This window comes from Lichenostomus cassidix, chromosome 18 (assembly GCF_008360975.1).
Source record: "Lichenostomus cassidix isolate B80296 chromosome 18, HeHo_3.0, whole genome shotgun sequence".
Taxonomy (NCBI): Eukaryota; Metazoa; Chordata; class Aves; order Passeriformes; family Meliphagidae; genus Lichenostomus; species Lichenostomus cassidix.
This window is the reverse complement of record NC_139498.1, coordinates 8,044,648-8,057,475: the sequence shown is the minus strand read 5'-3', so window position 1 is coordinate 8,057,475 and position 12,828 is coordinate 8,044,648. Positions and strand designations below refer to the sequence as shown.

General features: G+C 50.6%; 1 long non-coding RNA gene across 1 annotated transcript; it reads left to right on the top strand.

Annotated features, from left to right (window-relative positions):
* The first annotated feature begins 267 nt into the window (after positions 1 to 267).
* LOC146429638 (uncharacterized) lies at positions 268 to 883 on the top strand. The gene is made up of 2 exons (XR_014855586.1): positions 268 to 406; positions 518 to 883. It is a non-coding gene; the product is annotated as an uncharacterized LOC146429638 (long non-coding RNA).
* Positions 884 to 12,828: the final 11,945 nt, after the last annotated feature.

Here is a 12,828-nt window from a genome sequence, read left to right as displayed (position 1 = left end):
GGAAACATCCAAGGCCAGCTTAGATGTGCTCCTGAGCATCCCAGTCTGGTGGGAGGTTGCTCAGGTTGGAGAGAGATCATCTTAAGGGTTCTGTCAAAGCCAAACCTTTCAAGGATTTGGACATTCTGCCATCCTGAGCCCCCAGTGCAGAGTGGCCCTGGAACTCCTGTGACATGCCAGCTCCCAGAATTGTGATGTCACAGCCCATGGTGCAGGTGGAGCCTCCAGCTGCTGCTGTTGAGCACAACACAACCATTGACCCTGGAGCCAGCCAGGAGACCACACTGCGCCGTGCACCCTGCACACTATTCCGCTACTCCCAATTTATCCATCAGTCCTGAGCTCATCCTGCTGCCTGGGCCTCACCACCAATCCCAGCAAGATGTGCTCTCCTGTCCCAGTGGAGGTACAGTGCATTCCATGGAGCTGGGCACCCCCAGCTGCCCGGGCGGGCTGGGGCCGTGTGGGGATGCTGTGGGACAGGGAGCCCACTGTGAGCTTGTGCTACCTGATGCAGCCTGCCAGAGACACTGAGGAGGAAATGGAGGTTGACATCGTGATTGATATGGAGGAGAAAATGGAAGTGGACAATGACAGTATGGAAGAAGAGATGGAGGTGGATATCCATGAGTATGAGGAGAAGATGGAAGTTGATGTCATGGAGGAAGACGAGGCTATGGATGTGGATGTCATGGAGGAAGCTGAAGAGATGGAGGTGGATGAGAAGGATGAGGAGGAGCCCATGGTCCTGGGATGAGGATGGAGCCCCAGCAGCAGGACAGGCAGGTGCTCCCCATGCCCTGCCCACAGGCACAGTGGGTCCCTTGCAGCCAGGCTGGGGCTGGGCTGGGTGGCCCTGCTCAGGGACACAGTGCCCCGGGGGGATCCCTGGATTCTGGCGGCACAAGCGCCAACCCAGGCCTGCCCTGCACTTGCTTTGGGCCACACCAGCCCCATCCCAGTGCCCGAGGCACGGCTCCCAGCCCCAGCCAGGCTCAGTGCTGGCAGCAGAGTGCCCCTGGGCCAGTGTGTGCCAGCCTGGGGCCACAGGGAACAGCCCTCAGGGCCGGGCTGGAGTGACCCTGCTGCTTCCTTTTCTTCCAGGACTGATGGAGATGATGGAGAAATTTACCTGTATATATGTTCTTGTTGTTCTTGTTGTTCACTTTTGTAAATATGTTTACTAGATTTTAGTTTTTTGTTAGAACGTTCCACTGTAAATACGTTCTATAGATTGTTGTTGTTATAAAGACTCTTCCATTGTAAATACCTTCTGCGGCATGTTGTTGTTGCTGCTCTTCTGTAAATAAATTGTCATTGGTTTTCTATACCCCAGCTTTCTTTGCAAGTCCTTTGGGCACAGGTAGTGTTTGCAGGGTTGTGGTTTGGGGTTGCTCTAGGCTCCTGTGGCTGGAGGTCTCTGGGGCTGCTGGCATGGCCACCCCAGGGCTGGGGGTCCCTGTGCATGGGGAGGCTCCAGTGACAGAGATCCCACGCCCTGCAGTGTCTCTGAACACACTTGATATCTGTAGGGGCAAATCCCAGCACAGCCATGGGATGGGGTCCAGGGCAAGGGGACACCTGGCATCTGCTCCTGACAGAGCCCTGCAGACTCCACAAGGAACTGCTGCTGGCAGCACAACTCTGCCCAGCACAGGCTTCATTGCCTTGAGTTTATCCCTCAGACTAAATAGCGTGGAGGGCATTAACTTCCTCTTGAGGGAGAACACCAAATTGGCTGCTGTTGCCCAAGAAGCTGCAGCCCCTGCAGGGCTCATCCTTGCTCCCAGCTCTGCGGTCCTGAGCACAGGAGGGACCTGTTGGGGCTGTTGGAGGGAGTGCAGAGGAGGCTATGCAGATGCTGCAAGGGCTGCAGTCCCTCTGCTCTGGGGAATGGCTGAGAGAGTTGGGGGTGCTCAGCCTGCAGAGGAGAAGGCCCCAGCAAGGTGTCACTGTGGCCATGCAGGACCTGGAGGGGCCCAGAGGAAAGATAGGGACAGAGTGTTCAGCAGGGCCTGTGGCGAGAGGAGAAGGGGGGATTGCTGGGAACTGAAGGAGCTCGACTAGGCTCTGATCTAAACAAGAATTTTTTCTCCCAGTGAGGTTGCAGAGACACTGACACGGGTTTTGTGGAGAGGCTCTGGATGCCCCAGCCCTGGAAACATCCAAGGCCAGCTTAGATGTGCTCCTGAGCATCCTGGTGTTGTGGGAGGTTGCTCAGGTTGGAGAGAGATCATCTTAAGGGTTCTGTCAAAGCCAAACCATTCAAGGATTTGGACATTCTACGATCCTGAGCCCCCAGTGCAGAGTGGCCCTGGAACTCCTGTGACATGCCAGCTCCCAGAATTGTGATGTCACAGTCCATGGTGCAGGTGGAGCCTCCAGCTCCTGCTGTTGAGCACAACACAACCATTGACCCTGGAGCCAGCCAGGAGACCACACTGCGCTGTGCACCCTGAACATTATTCATCTGTTCTCAAATGTTTCCATCAGTCCTGAGCTCATCCTGCTGCCTGGGCCTCACCACTCATCCCAGCAAGATGTGCTCTCCTGTCCCAGTGGAGGTACAGTGCCATTCCATGGAGCTGGGCACCCCCAGCTGCCCGGGCGGGCTGGGGCCCTGTGGGGATGCTGTGGGACAGGGAGCCCACTGTGAGCTTGTGCTACCTGATGCAGCCTGCCAGAGACTCTGAGGAGGACATGGAGGTTGACATCCTTACTGATATGGAGGAGAAGATGGAAGTGGACGATGACAGTATGGAAGAAGAGATGGAGGTGGATATCCATGATTATGAGGAGAAGATGGAAGTTGATGTCATGGAGGAAGATGAGGCTATGGATGTGGATGTCATGGAGGAAGATGAAGAGATGGAGGTGGATGAGAAGGATGAGGAGGAGCCCATGGTCCTGGGATGAGGATGGAGCCCCAGCAGCAGGACAGGCACGTGCTCCCCATGCCCTGCCCACAGGCACAGTGGGTCCCTTGCAGCCAGGCTGGGGCTGGGCTGGGTGGCCCTGCTCAGGGACACAGTGCCCCGGGGGGATCCCTGGATTCTGGTGGCACAAGCACCACCCCCGGCCTGCCCTGCACTTGCTTTGGGCCACACCTGCCCCGTGCCAGTGCCTGAGGCATGGCTCCCAGCCCCAGCCAGGCTCAGTGCTGGCAGCAGAGTGCCCCTGGGCCAGCGTGTGCCAGCCTGGGGCCACAGGGAACAGCCCTCAGGGCCGGGCTGGAGTGACCCTGCTGCTTCCTTTTCTTCCAGGACTGATGGAGATGATGGAGAAATTTACCTGTATATATGTTCTTGTTGTTCTTGTTGTTCACTTTTGTAAATATGTTTCTTAGATTTTAGTTTTTACTTAGAACGTTCCACTGTAAATACGTTCTATAGATTGTTGTTGTTATAAAGACTCTTCCATTGTAAATACCTTCTGCAGCATGTTGTTGTTGCTGCTCTTCTGTAAATAAATTGTCATTTGTTTCCAACACCCCAGATTTCTTTGCAAGTCCTTTGTGCACCGGTCATGATTGCAGGGTTGTGGTTTGGGGTTGCTCCGTGTTCCAGGGGCTGGAGGTCTCTGGGGCTGCTGGCATGGCCACCCCAGGGCTGGGGGTCCCTGTGCATGGGGAGGCTCCACTCCCACTGCTCCCGGCACTGGGCACTGCTCGTGTTCCTGGGCTGAGGCAGAGCAGTGTCCCCAAGAGCATATCTGTCACCATCAGGGAGGCAACTCTGACAGGAGCAGCCTCAGCAGCGATGCCACCAAACAGGTGAAAAACCTTCTGCCAGCCTTCCTGCTGGAGCCTTCGGGAGTCCTGGGCCGAGAGCTGGCATCAGGCTGCAGGGATGAAAAATCCCTGTCATGCTCTGAAGGCCACGACAGCCTTGGGAATTGCTGGAGCCAGGCTGCGGGGAGCAGCTTTTGGAGCTGCAGGGGCTGATGGTTAAGGCTTGGAGCCTCCAAGGGCTCTGGGCTTTGCTCCTCCCGTGCATTACATTGCTGTGCCATTGCTCAAGAGACTAAAGCCACGCGAGGTGATCCTGGCGCTGCCCGATTTCCTGCTGCTGGCAGCAGCCACTGGAGCCTGTGCCCGACTCGGGTGAGCCCTGGATGGGGCAGTGCAGGCCGTGCTGGGCAGGGGCCGTGGGTGCCCGGAGGTGGCTGTACGGTCGGCGCTGGCTGCTGGCGCAGAGTCCCGGCGGGGTGCGATGCTGGCACGGCTGCGGGGCTGGGGCTGCGGGGCTGGGGCTGCGGGGCTGGGGCTGCGGGGCTGGCGCTCCCACAGGAGCCCGAGGGCCAACAGGTGCCCGAGCTCAGCCCCTGCCCAGGCAGCACCACGGTGCAGCTGCTCGGGGGTGTCAAGGGATCCCCGGATGGTCAGCTCAGGGGTTCCTGGTGGGTCCCCAGCCCCGGCGCCCTGCTCCGTGCCCGGTGTCCCTCTGCTGCAGAGCAGGATGGCCATCAAGTGGCTGATGCTGGGACTGGCACAGGAGCTTTTTATCCTAGACTGCTCCAGGGCAGCATGCAAAGAAGTGTCAGGTCAGCAAACGGCTGTTTCTGTCCTAGTCAGTGGGACAATCTCCTATCAGTAGCTGAAGGTTCTTCTGTTTTTTTCTCTCCCGTGCTTGCTGAGGAAAGCTGCTGCTCCTGGTGTAAAGCAAAGGTAGAGCAATCCCTGCCCTGGGCAGCTATTGCCTGCTCTGGAGATCAGATTTGTTGGAGTTAAGCTGCTAGGGACTTCCATCAGCTCAAATAATTGATTCATATCTGCACAGAGATAGATAGATGATAGATATAGATAGATAGATTAGATAGATAGATAGATAGATAGATAGATATAGATAGATAGATAGATAGATAGATAATAGATATAGATAGATACAGATAGAAACGATTTTTTAAAAAAATGTTTGCTTGATTTTATTAGTTCCTTTCAGTGGCCTGTCCTGTTGTCTGTGTTGGGGTCTGTGCCTTGGTGCTCTGTTTGGGGCCAGCCCCAGCAAGCACAGATGGATCCCAGCCCCAGGGACAGCCAGGAGGAGGCTGGAGGATGTGTGTGTCCCTCGCTGGGATCCCCCCAGGAGCAGGGGCTGGATGCTATGGGCAGTGCTGAACGAGCAGGCTGAGGTCATGCTGCATTTACCTGTGGGGCACAGCAGTGGCCTGATCAGTGAATCTTGTGATTCTCCTCTGTTTGCCTGCAAAAGGGTTTTTCATTTTAATCTCACTTTAAAGTTGAGCCTTTAAAGTTTGCCACGAGATCAGAATGACTTGTGTAAAGCTCTCATGCTGAACAGGTTTATTCGCCTGAATATTTTCACTAGAACATTTTAACATGGTTTCTTTTTTAAGCATTACTGTTTTTTCAGGCCAACCACAAGCAGAACAGGAAGGAAGCTCGAGGAAGAGCTTAGAGCCCTCTTGAAGGCAATCATGCCTCCAACAGGAGCCCATAAACACCTCTGTCAGCAGCTTTGGAGCCAGTGCTGGGCTGCTACATGGAGCAGACTGATGGCTGCCTCAGGGAAGGAATATGCTTTGTGTACACTGTTTGCACATGGTAGTAACATTACCTACTAACCTGTTTCCATCTCCAAGCTGAGGATCTCTTCCAGAAGAAGACTCTTCTTATGCCACAAGTTGAGAGGATGGAAGGTACAAAGCTGCTGGACAAGTTGCTGGCTGGAGTTTGGATTTCAGGGACACAGGGAAGCTGCAGCTCAGGCTCCTTGGACTGTGATGGAACCCTGTGGACTCTGCAAAACATCTCAGTGAGTGCAGCAGGGGAATGCAAGGCTGGGGGGGAAATGCTGCAAACCAGCAGCTGGAGAAAGGAAATCCACTTGTAGCTCAGTTTGGGGAACACAAACACAACTCTGTTCCATCCTGGCTGAGGAGTGAGAGCCCAAGCTGAGGCTGTGTCTGCTCCATGCTTGGTACAGCCAGTGTTGGGTGCAGAAGCATTGCAGGGACAGGGTGAGGCTGGGAGGTGGGAGATGAGCTCAGGGGATGGCCTTCAGGTGGGTTTGTAGCAGATACCTGCCACTTGAAGGGTCGCTTGGTATTAGTCCAATTAATACCTCAAATTAGCGCATGCATCTATTTTTTCATTTACTGGAAAATGCAGCACAGCATCCAATTTGCAAAAGTGCAGGGGTGAGGTTGTGTTGGGCAGTGCCTGATTCGAGGCAGGAAAAGCCTTGATGGACAACTTCTGTGATTTCTTTTGTATTGACACTTTTTATCTGCTGAGTATTTAGCCTCTCTCGCTGTGGAAATGTGTGGGTTCCCCAGACACTGCCATCTCTGGCTCTGTTAGGATTGGTTCCTCATTTGAGGTTCAGAGGATAGTGTCCCTTTCTACTGCTTTTGGTTTGTTTAAAGTAAGTTGTAGTGATTTCAAGGTTGCTAAATATAGAAATGAAAGACTGACCTAAGTAATGTTGTCCCTTTATACTGCTTTTGGCTTGTTTAAAAGTAAGTTGTAGTGATTTCAGGGTTGCTAAATACAGAAATGAAAGACTGACCTAAGTAATCTCTGATTTGCACAGTTCTGTATATAATGTGATCCTGTGCCAGGACTGGGACTGCTGCTGTGACACAGAAACCAGGTAGGAGCTTTCTCCCAGACACTTTGTGCAAACACCATTTCACCAAAATCCTTTTCACATTTTGGACCCTTTGGAAAAAAGGATAAAAGAAGCTGACCTCCTGCAAGCATATTTGTGGGAAAGGAATGAAAACCCATCTTGTGTCCCAGGTGTTTTCATCTATAAATGGTGTTACAGCTCACCTAGCCCTGCTTCAAAACCTCCCTACACTTGGAACTGTGCGAAAAAGTCAGTGCCTGGCTTTGTGTAAATGAAAGCACAAGCAGGGTGAGAGTGATCTTTTGGCCTTCTAAAATGAGAGGTGGAAAGAGGTCATGGAGAGCTGAAAAAAAAGAAAAGACCCTACCTGGGTAAAAGCTCTTGAGTGGCTGGTTTGGATCAGACGTGGATGTGGCTGCTGAATGTGTTTCCCAGAACGGTGTGTATCTTAGATGTTTACACTGAGAATGTAAATCCATTGTCTGGATGTTGGAAAACCAGCCTGGCACAACCCCCTCAGTTTTCCATCAAGATGATCTGAGTTTCTCTGACAGCAATACCAGTGCTGCTGGAATGAAAGGTTTGTGCCTTGGGAGATGCTGCCTGACTTTCAGAAGGAGCTGGACGTGGCTGGGCTGCTGGAGCAGCCCTGATGCCTTGTGGTGAGGAAAAAAAGGAGTGTGAGGGATTAAAAATGAGTTTCTAGTGATGGCTGAAGTCCAAAGCCACAGGTTTGCTCCTGCTCTGCCTGAATTAGGTGTTTGGATCCTGGGACATGAGCCTGTTATGATTCCTAGGCTCTGGGCTGTCTCTACAAAGAATAGAAATGGTCCCATCCTGGGACTTGGTCAGCAGCTCTGATGTCTCAGAGGTGGAAGGTTTTATTTCAATCCTTCAGCTAACTTATTTCTCAGCTTTGGAAGTGTTGCTGCTTCTGTTTACATTAAAGAAGCTTCTCTTTTGACAAAAGCATTGGGAAGGCACTTACTCTCTGGGAAGGAAAACACAAGCTTTGCCTTTCCTTTCTCTAAAACAATCAATTTACAGCCTCTCTCTGGGAATGTCAGGCAGTGTACAGGCACCCTAGGCTCTTGGTGAAAGCTGCTGCTGTTTTTTGTGAATTATATTATCTTACTCTGCGGGAAACAGACATTCATCTATTTAATTTAGTTCTAGCAAAATTATTAAAGGTGAGAAAATAGAAACAGCAGAATGTGAGTTCTGTTTGTCTCTGCTCGATGGACTTACCTGCCCTGCCTTTCTTTTTGCTGCTGTCACCTCATGTTATCCATCACCAGGGCAAATTTGAGGGTGGTCTCACTTTTGATGTGTCTCTTATTCCTGTAGGCTGGCTGGGGATCAGGGTACCCCAATGCTGCAGGCATTCTGCAGGTCCTGAAGGAGTGTCAGCTCCACACTGGTGCCAGTGACATCTTTTGGTGCTAATTTGCACTCAGCAAAAGCATTGTTTCCTCCCAGGATAGAAACACAGACTTGCAGGCTGTGATGTTTGGGCTCTGAAGGCATTGTCAGGCTGCAGATGGTTCTAATTGACACAGATTTTGCAAGATGTGGATTTATTCTCTTGCCAGCACCTGGGGATATACATGTCCTGACCCTCTGCCCAAGGGTGTGTGACCAATAAATGATCTCTGTGAGATGGCAGAGTACCAGGCATGCATTTGCCAGGCAGGAGGTGCCCAGCAGCTCTGCCTCCCCAGTGCAGCTCATGCCCTGTCCTTGCCAGCTGTGACACAGGGCCCAGCCATGCCAGTGACACATGCCTGGCAGTGGCTGCACAGAGCTGTGCACTGAGTTTGCTCCATTTCATTGTTTTCCATGAGAAAAGAGAGCAGATTTTAATTTTAAAAAGACCCAAACCAAATCCCACAGTAATGGAGCCTGATGCTGTGCCCTTTAGACTTCTCCAGGTTTGCAGGAAAGCAACTGTTGGGGAGCAACACTAAAAAAATAACCTGCAAGTAGGAGCTCTCAAAGGATCAGCTGTGTTTTTGCTGCTAGGGGTGTTTCACCCAAAACTGACTCTAAATTAGAGATGGATTTGATGGGTAGACTGTCAGGTGGATAAGGAAGTGGTTGGATGGTCACTTGCAGAGGGTCAGGGGCTCAGAGTCCTGATGGACATCAGTGACCAGTAGTGTCCCTCAGGGGTCTATACTGGGACCAGTGCTGTTTAATATCCTCATTAAGGACACAGACAAAGGCACTGAGGGCACCTCCTGAGGTTTGACAAGACAAGTGCTGATGCTGCCCCTTAGTTGGGGAAACCCCCAGGATCAATCCAGGCTGGGATGAACAGCTGGAGCAGCCCTGGGAGAAGGATCTGGGGGTCCTGTGGGTGAGAGCTGGACATGCCCCAGCCAATATTCCCCCATGCCCTGGGCAGAGCCCCCAGCATGGGCAGTAGAGGAGGGTGGATTCTGCCTCTCTGCCCCCTCAGGTGAGACCCCAGAGACCTGCAGAGCTGCCCCAGCCCTGGGCACAGCACAGGAAGGACAAGGAGCTGCTGGAGAAAGTCCAGAGGAGGCACCAGGATGAGCAGAGGGATGGAGCAGCTCAGCTGGGAGGAAAGGCTGGAAGAGCTGGGATTGTTCAGCCTGGAGAGGAGAAGGGACAGCTTTGGGGTGACCAAATTGCAACCTTCCAGCATCTGAAGGGATTCTACGAGAAAGATGGAGTGAGACTCCATTTTACAAGGGCCTGGATTGACAGGACAAGGGGGAATGGCTTCACTGTCAGAGGGCAGGGTTAAATATTATGAAAAAATTCCTCCCTGTGAGGGTGGGGAGGCCCTGGCACAGAGTGCCCAGAGAAGCTGTGGCTGCCCCTGGATCCCTGGAAGTGTCCAAGGCCAGGTTGGATGGGGCTTGGAGCAACCTGGAATGGTGGAAGGTATCCCTGCCCACGGCAGGGGGTGGGACTGGATAAGCTTTAAGGTTTCTTTCAACCATTCTGTGATTCTGTGATTCTGATCATTAATCATGTCATTCTAGCAAACATCTCAATTGAAGTTAGCAGCTCCTCTCTTTACATAGTTTACATTACGTAAATCATTACATAGTGATTTCGTTCATAATAAAATAGACTTGTAGTCTAGATTCTTCCTTTTCTCCAGTATCTTGTGTTGTCATCAGAGCTAATGATAAAGGTTTTATGGCACGTGTTTGCACAACATTCTCTTTCTGGGACAGAAGGTCAGAGTTCAATGTTATTTTGCTGCAGGAGTGTGATCTATTTAGAAAACTCTGCTCATGGGAAATAAACCCATTACTTCAACTATTGTCTGTGGTGGTCACTGTGGCTGTAGGTGACTGACCACTGACCTGAGTCCCTTTGTGTCACACTCAGCTCTGCCAAAAAGTTTATGCAGATATGCAGTGACATATTCAAATTTATAACTTAAGAAGCAAAGGAAGTAATGGCTCTGTAAGTGTGGGAGCTTCACAGCTGCAAAAGCTTCAGGAGGACATTCCCCAGTGGTGATGACAGCTTGTGATGTGACCTTTACTGGTGCCTGAGTGCAAACTGCACATCCTTCACCTCCAGCAGTGGGACCTGCAGCTTTGTCCTCCTGTCACCTCCCTGGGCACAGGCTGGCTTGCCTGGGCTTTGGAGCAGTTTTTAAAACACAAAGATGTGGGAAGGCCAGTTTGAATCACAGTGGTCTGAAATGATCCTGGGACAATGGATCCCACCTGGTTGGTGGTGCCAGGTCCTTCAGGGTGGTGGAGCCTGTGCCTGACTGACCCATGCTGTTCACAGAGCTCTTTTGGCTCAGAGCTGGAGCAGAGAGGTGATTTGAGACAAAAAATACCAACTGGGACTGGAAATTCCCCTGACCTGCACAGCAGGACGGTGTGCAGCTCCCAGCAGCATCCTGCTGAGCACATGGAGAAAGATCCCAGTCATTGATTCATTTTCCCAGCAGGAAACTGGTGGTAGATGTGACACAATCCTGAGATCCTCTGCAGCCCACCAATGAGGCAGTTAACTGGTGATAGATGTGACACAATCCTGAGATCCTCTGCAGCCCACCAATGAGGCAGTTAAAGATCCACTATATTTTTCAGACCACCTATTGTCTCTTGTCTGCCTGATGAGCTGGGATCTGTCAGTGGAGCTCTTTCCAGGGCTTTTGGAGCAGCCCCATCTCCACTACCCTCCTGCTGGGGCTGGTTGCAAGTCACAGCCTGAAGCTCAGCCTCCCTCTGTGTGACAGTGAGACATGAGCTCCTGGCCAGGACACCCTGGGCTCTGGCATTATCCTGCTCTGCTGGAATTACTGCTGGAAGTTTGGGGCAGAGATGCCCAAACTGGGGGTTGCTTTAAGAAAGTGACCTTTCAGATTTAAAAAGCTTTGGCGTATGTGCTGTTGGGGTTGTTAATGAGGTTTTCTCTCAGAGCAGGAATTTGTGCTTGCTCGTAAACATAATTTTAAAACAATGAACAAAATATTTGAAGCAGAAGTTTTTGAAGGCTATATCAGTTCTGCTTCAGGATGGCAATTAAGAATTATTTTGGACTCTCTGAGAATAAACATCCACTGAAGAGCTTTTGTCTGCCCGGGAGCCAGCACAATAGAAGGAAATGGAAGTTAAAGAAGTTTAAGTTTACTGGCTGGAAATTGAGAAGACAAAGTGAATGGAAATTTAAGACGTTTCAGTTTAATGGCTGGAGATTGAGGAGAAAAGTGAATACCCTAAACATGTGTGAGAGAAATCTGAAATTCATCTCTGTCTGGACAGCAGTGGCATCTCCCTCAGCTGTCCTGGGCACTTCATCCTGCACAATAAACCTCTTCCCTTCATCTCTCTTCTCAGCTATGGGCTCAAACTCTGGGAGGCCACTGAGAGCAGATCCAGCCCTGGAACTTTCACCCCAGTTTTTTCTTCTGGAGCTCCAGCAGTGGAGGGGTCAAAGATCAAGCTTTCTTACGGGAAATCAGTGTAATTCCCTCAAATAATAGAACAAAAGGAAATCTCTTGAAGATTCAGGAAGCTGAATCCCTCACAAGCAACTTTAGAGATCTTATCACATCATGTCAAAAATGTTTTCTCACTATTTTACGATGTCAACATGTTTGGTTTTTCTCTGCTTTTACTATTGTTGCATTAGTGGAATCAACAAGCTGTGTTGATGCTGAGGTTATGTCATCTATGTATGAGGTCATCTATTCCCTGGAGTAAACTCAGGGCCAGGATGAGTCAGCCAGCAGCCCCCTGACACCCAGCACAGGTGAAACACAGCCCTGGATTTCCTATTTCATTGCTAGAACCACTATCAGTTTCCTCAGCAGGTGCCAGAGCTCTCCCATGTTACGTGTCTGAAAACAGGCATTGAACATTTTGTAGCTGGTAGTGGGTTTGGCTGCATGATTTTTTTCCCTCCCCCGGCCCTCCAACAATAATGGGAATCTTTCAGCAAAAGAAAATGATATTTCATTGTTGCAATGGCCAGTTTGAGCTGCTGCAAAACAGTTCTGTGGCAATCTGCATTCCCATGAAACTCACTCAAGGCTGGTGGCTGAAACCAAGTGCTTTCCATCCTGGGAGCTTTAACTCTTTGCAGCTGTGCTCCAGTTTGTGGTCCTCACCTCTAGATTGGTTCTCAACAATTGTAAAGGGATGATTTCCTGATCACCTGGAGGCAGTGCTTGGTGCCACTGTACCTCCCTCCAGATCTTGGTTACCTTTGCAAGGAGCAGTAGGTCACCGACTGGTGAGAAAAAGTGGTATTATTCCTGGGTGGAGTGTGGGAGTATTTAGCATGGAGAAGGATGAGAATGTCTTGTTATGAAATTATTTCCTGGCTCTTTCCTTTCTTGGAGCATCTGTGTAAAAGCAGGCCTTGTTTGAGTAACGTCTGCAGCAAGTCAGAGTTGTGCAAATGGAAAGGATGGTGTAAAGGAACCCAGAGGAGAACTGAGCATAGTTTGATATAAAAGCTCATAACTGTTGCAGAGCAGAAAGGCTTTGCAAAGTGAGGGCTTTGCTGCCATTGTAAAATCCTTGCTCACTTCTGTTCCTTTGGCTAACTAGGAAAGCATTCTTGGAATGACTCAGCTAAACCAGAAATGAAAAACAAGTTACATAATTGTAAAACAATAATTAGAAGTAATAAGTTCTCACACCATGGGCTGTGGTTGGTCACACCTGATGTTCCTATCATGGTCTGTGGTGTTGGTTAAGCACATTTGTTGTGCCTCACAAGTATG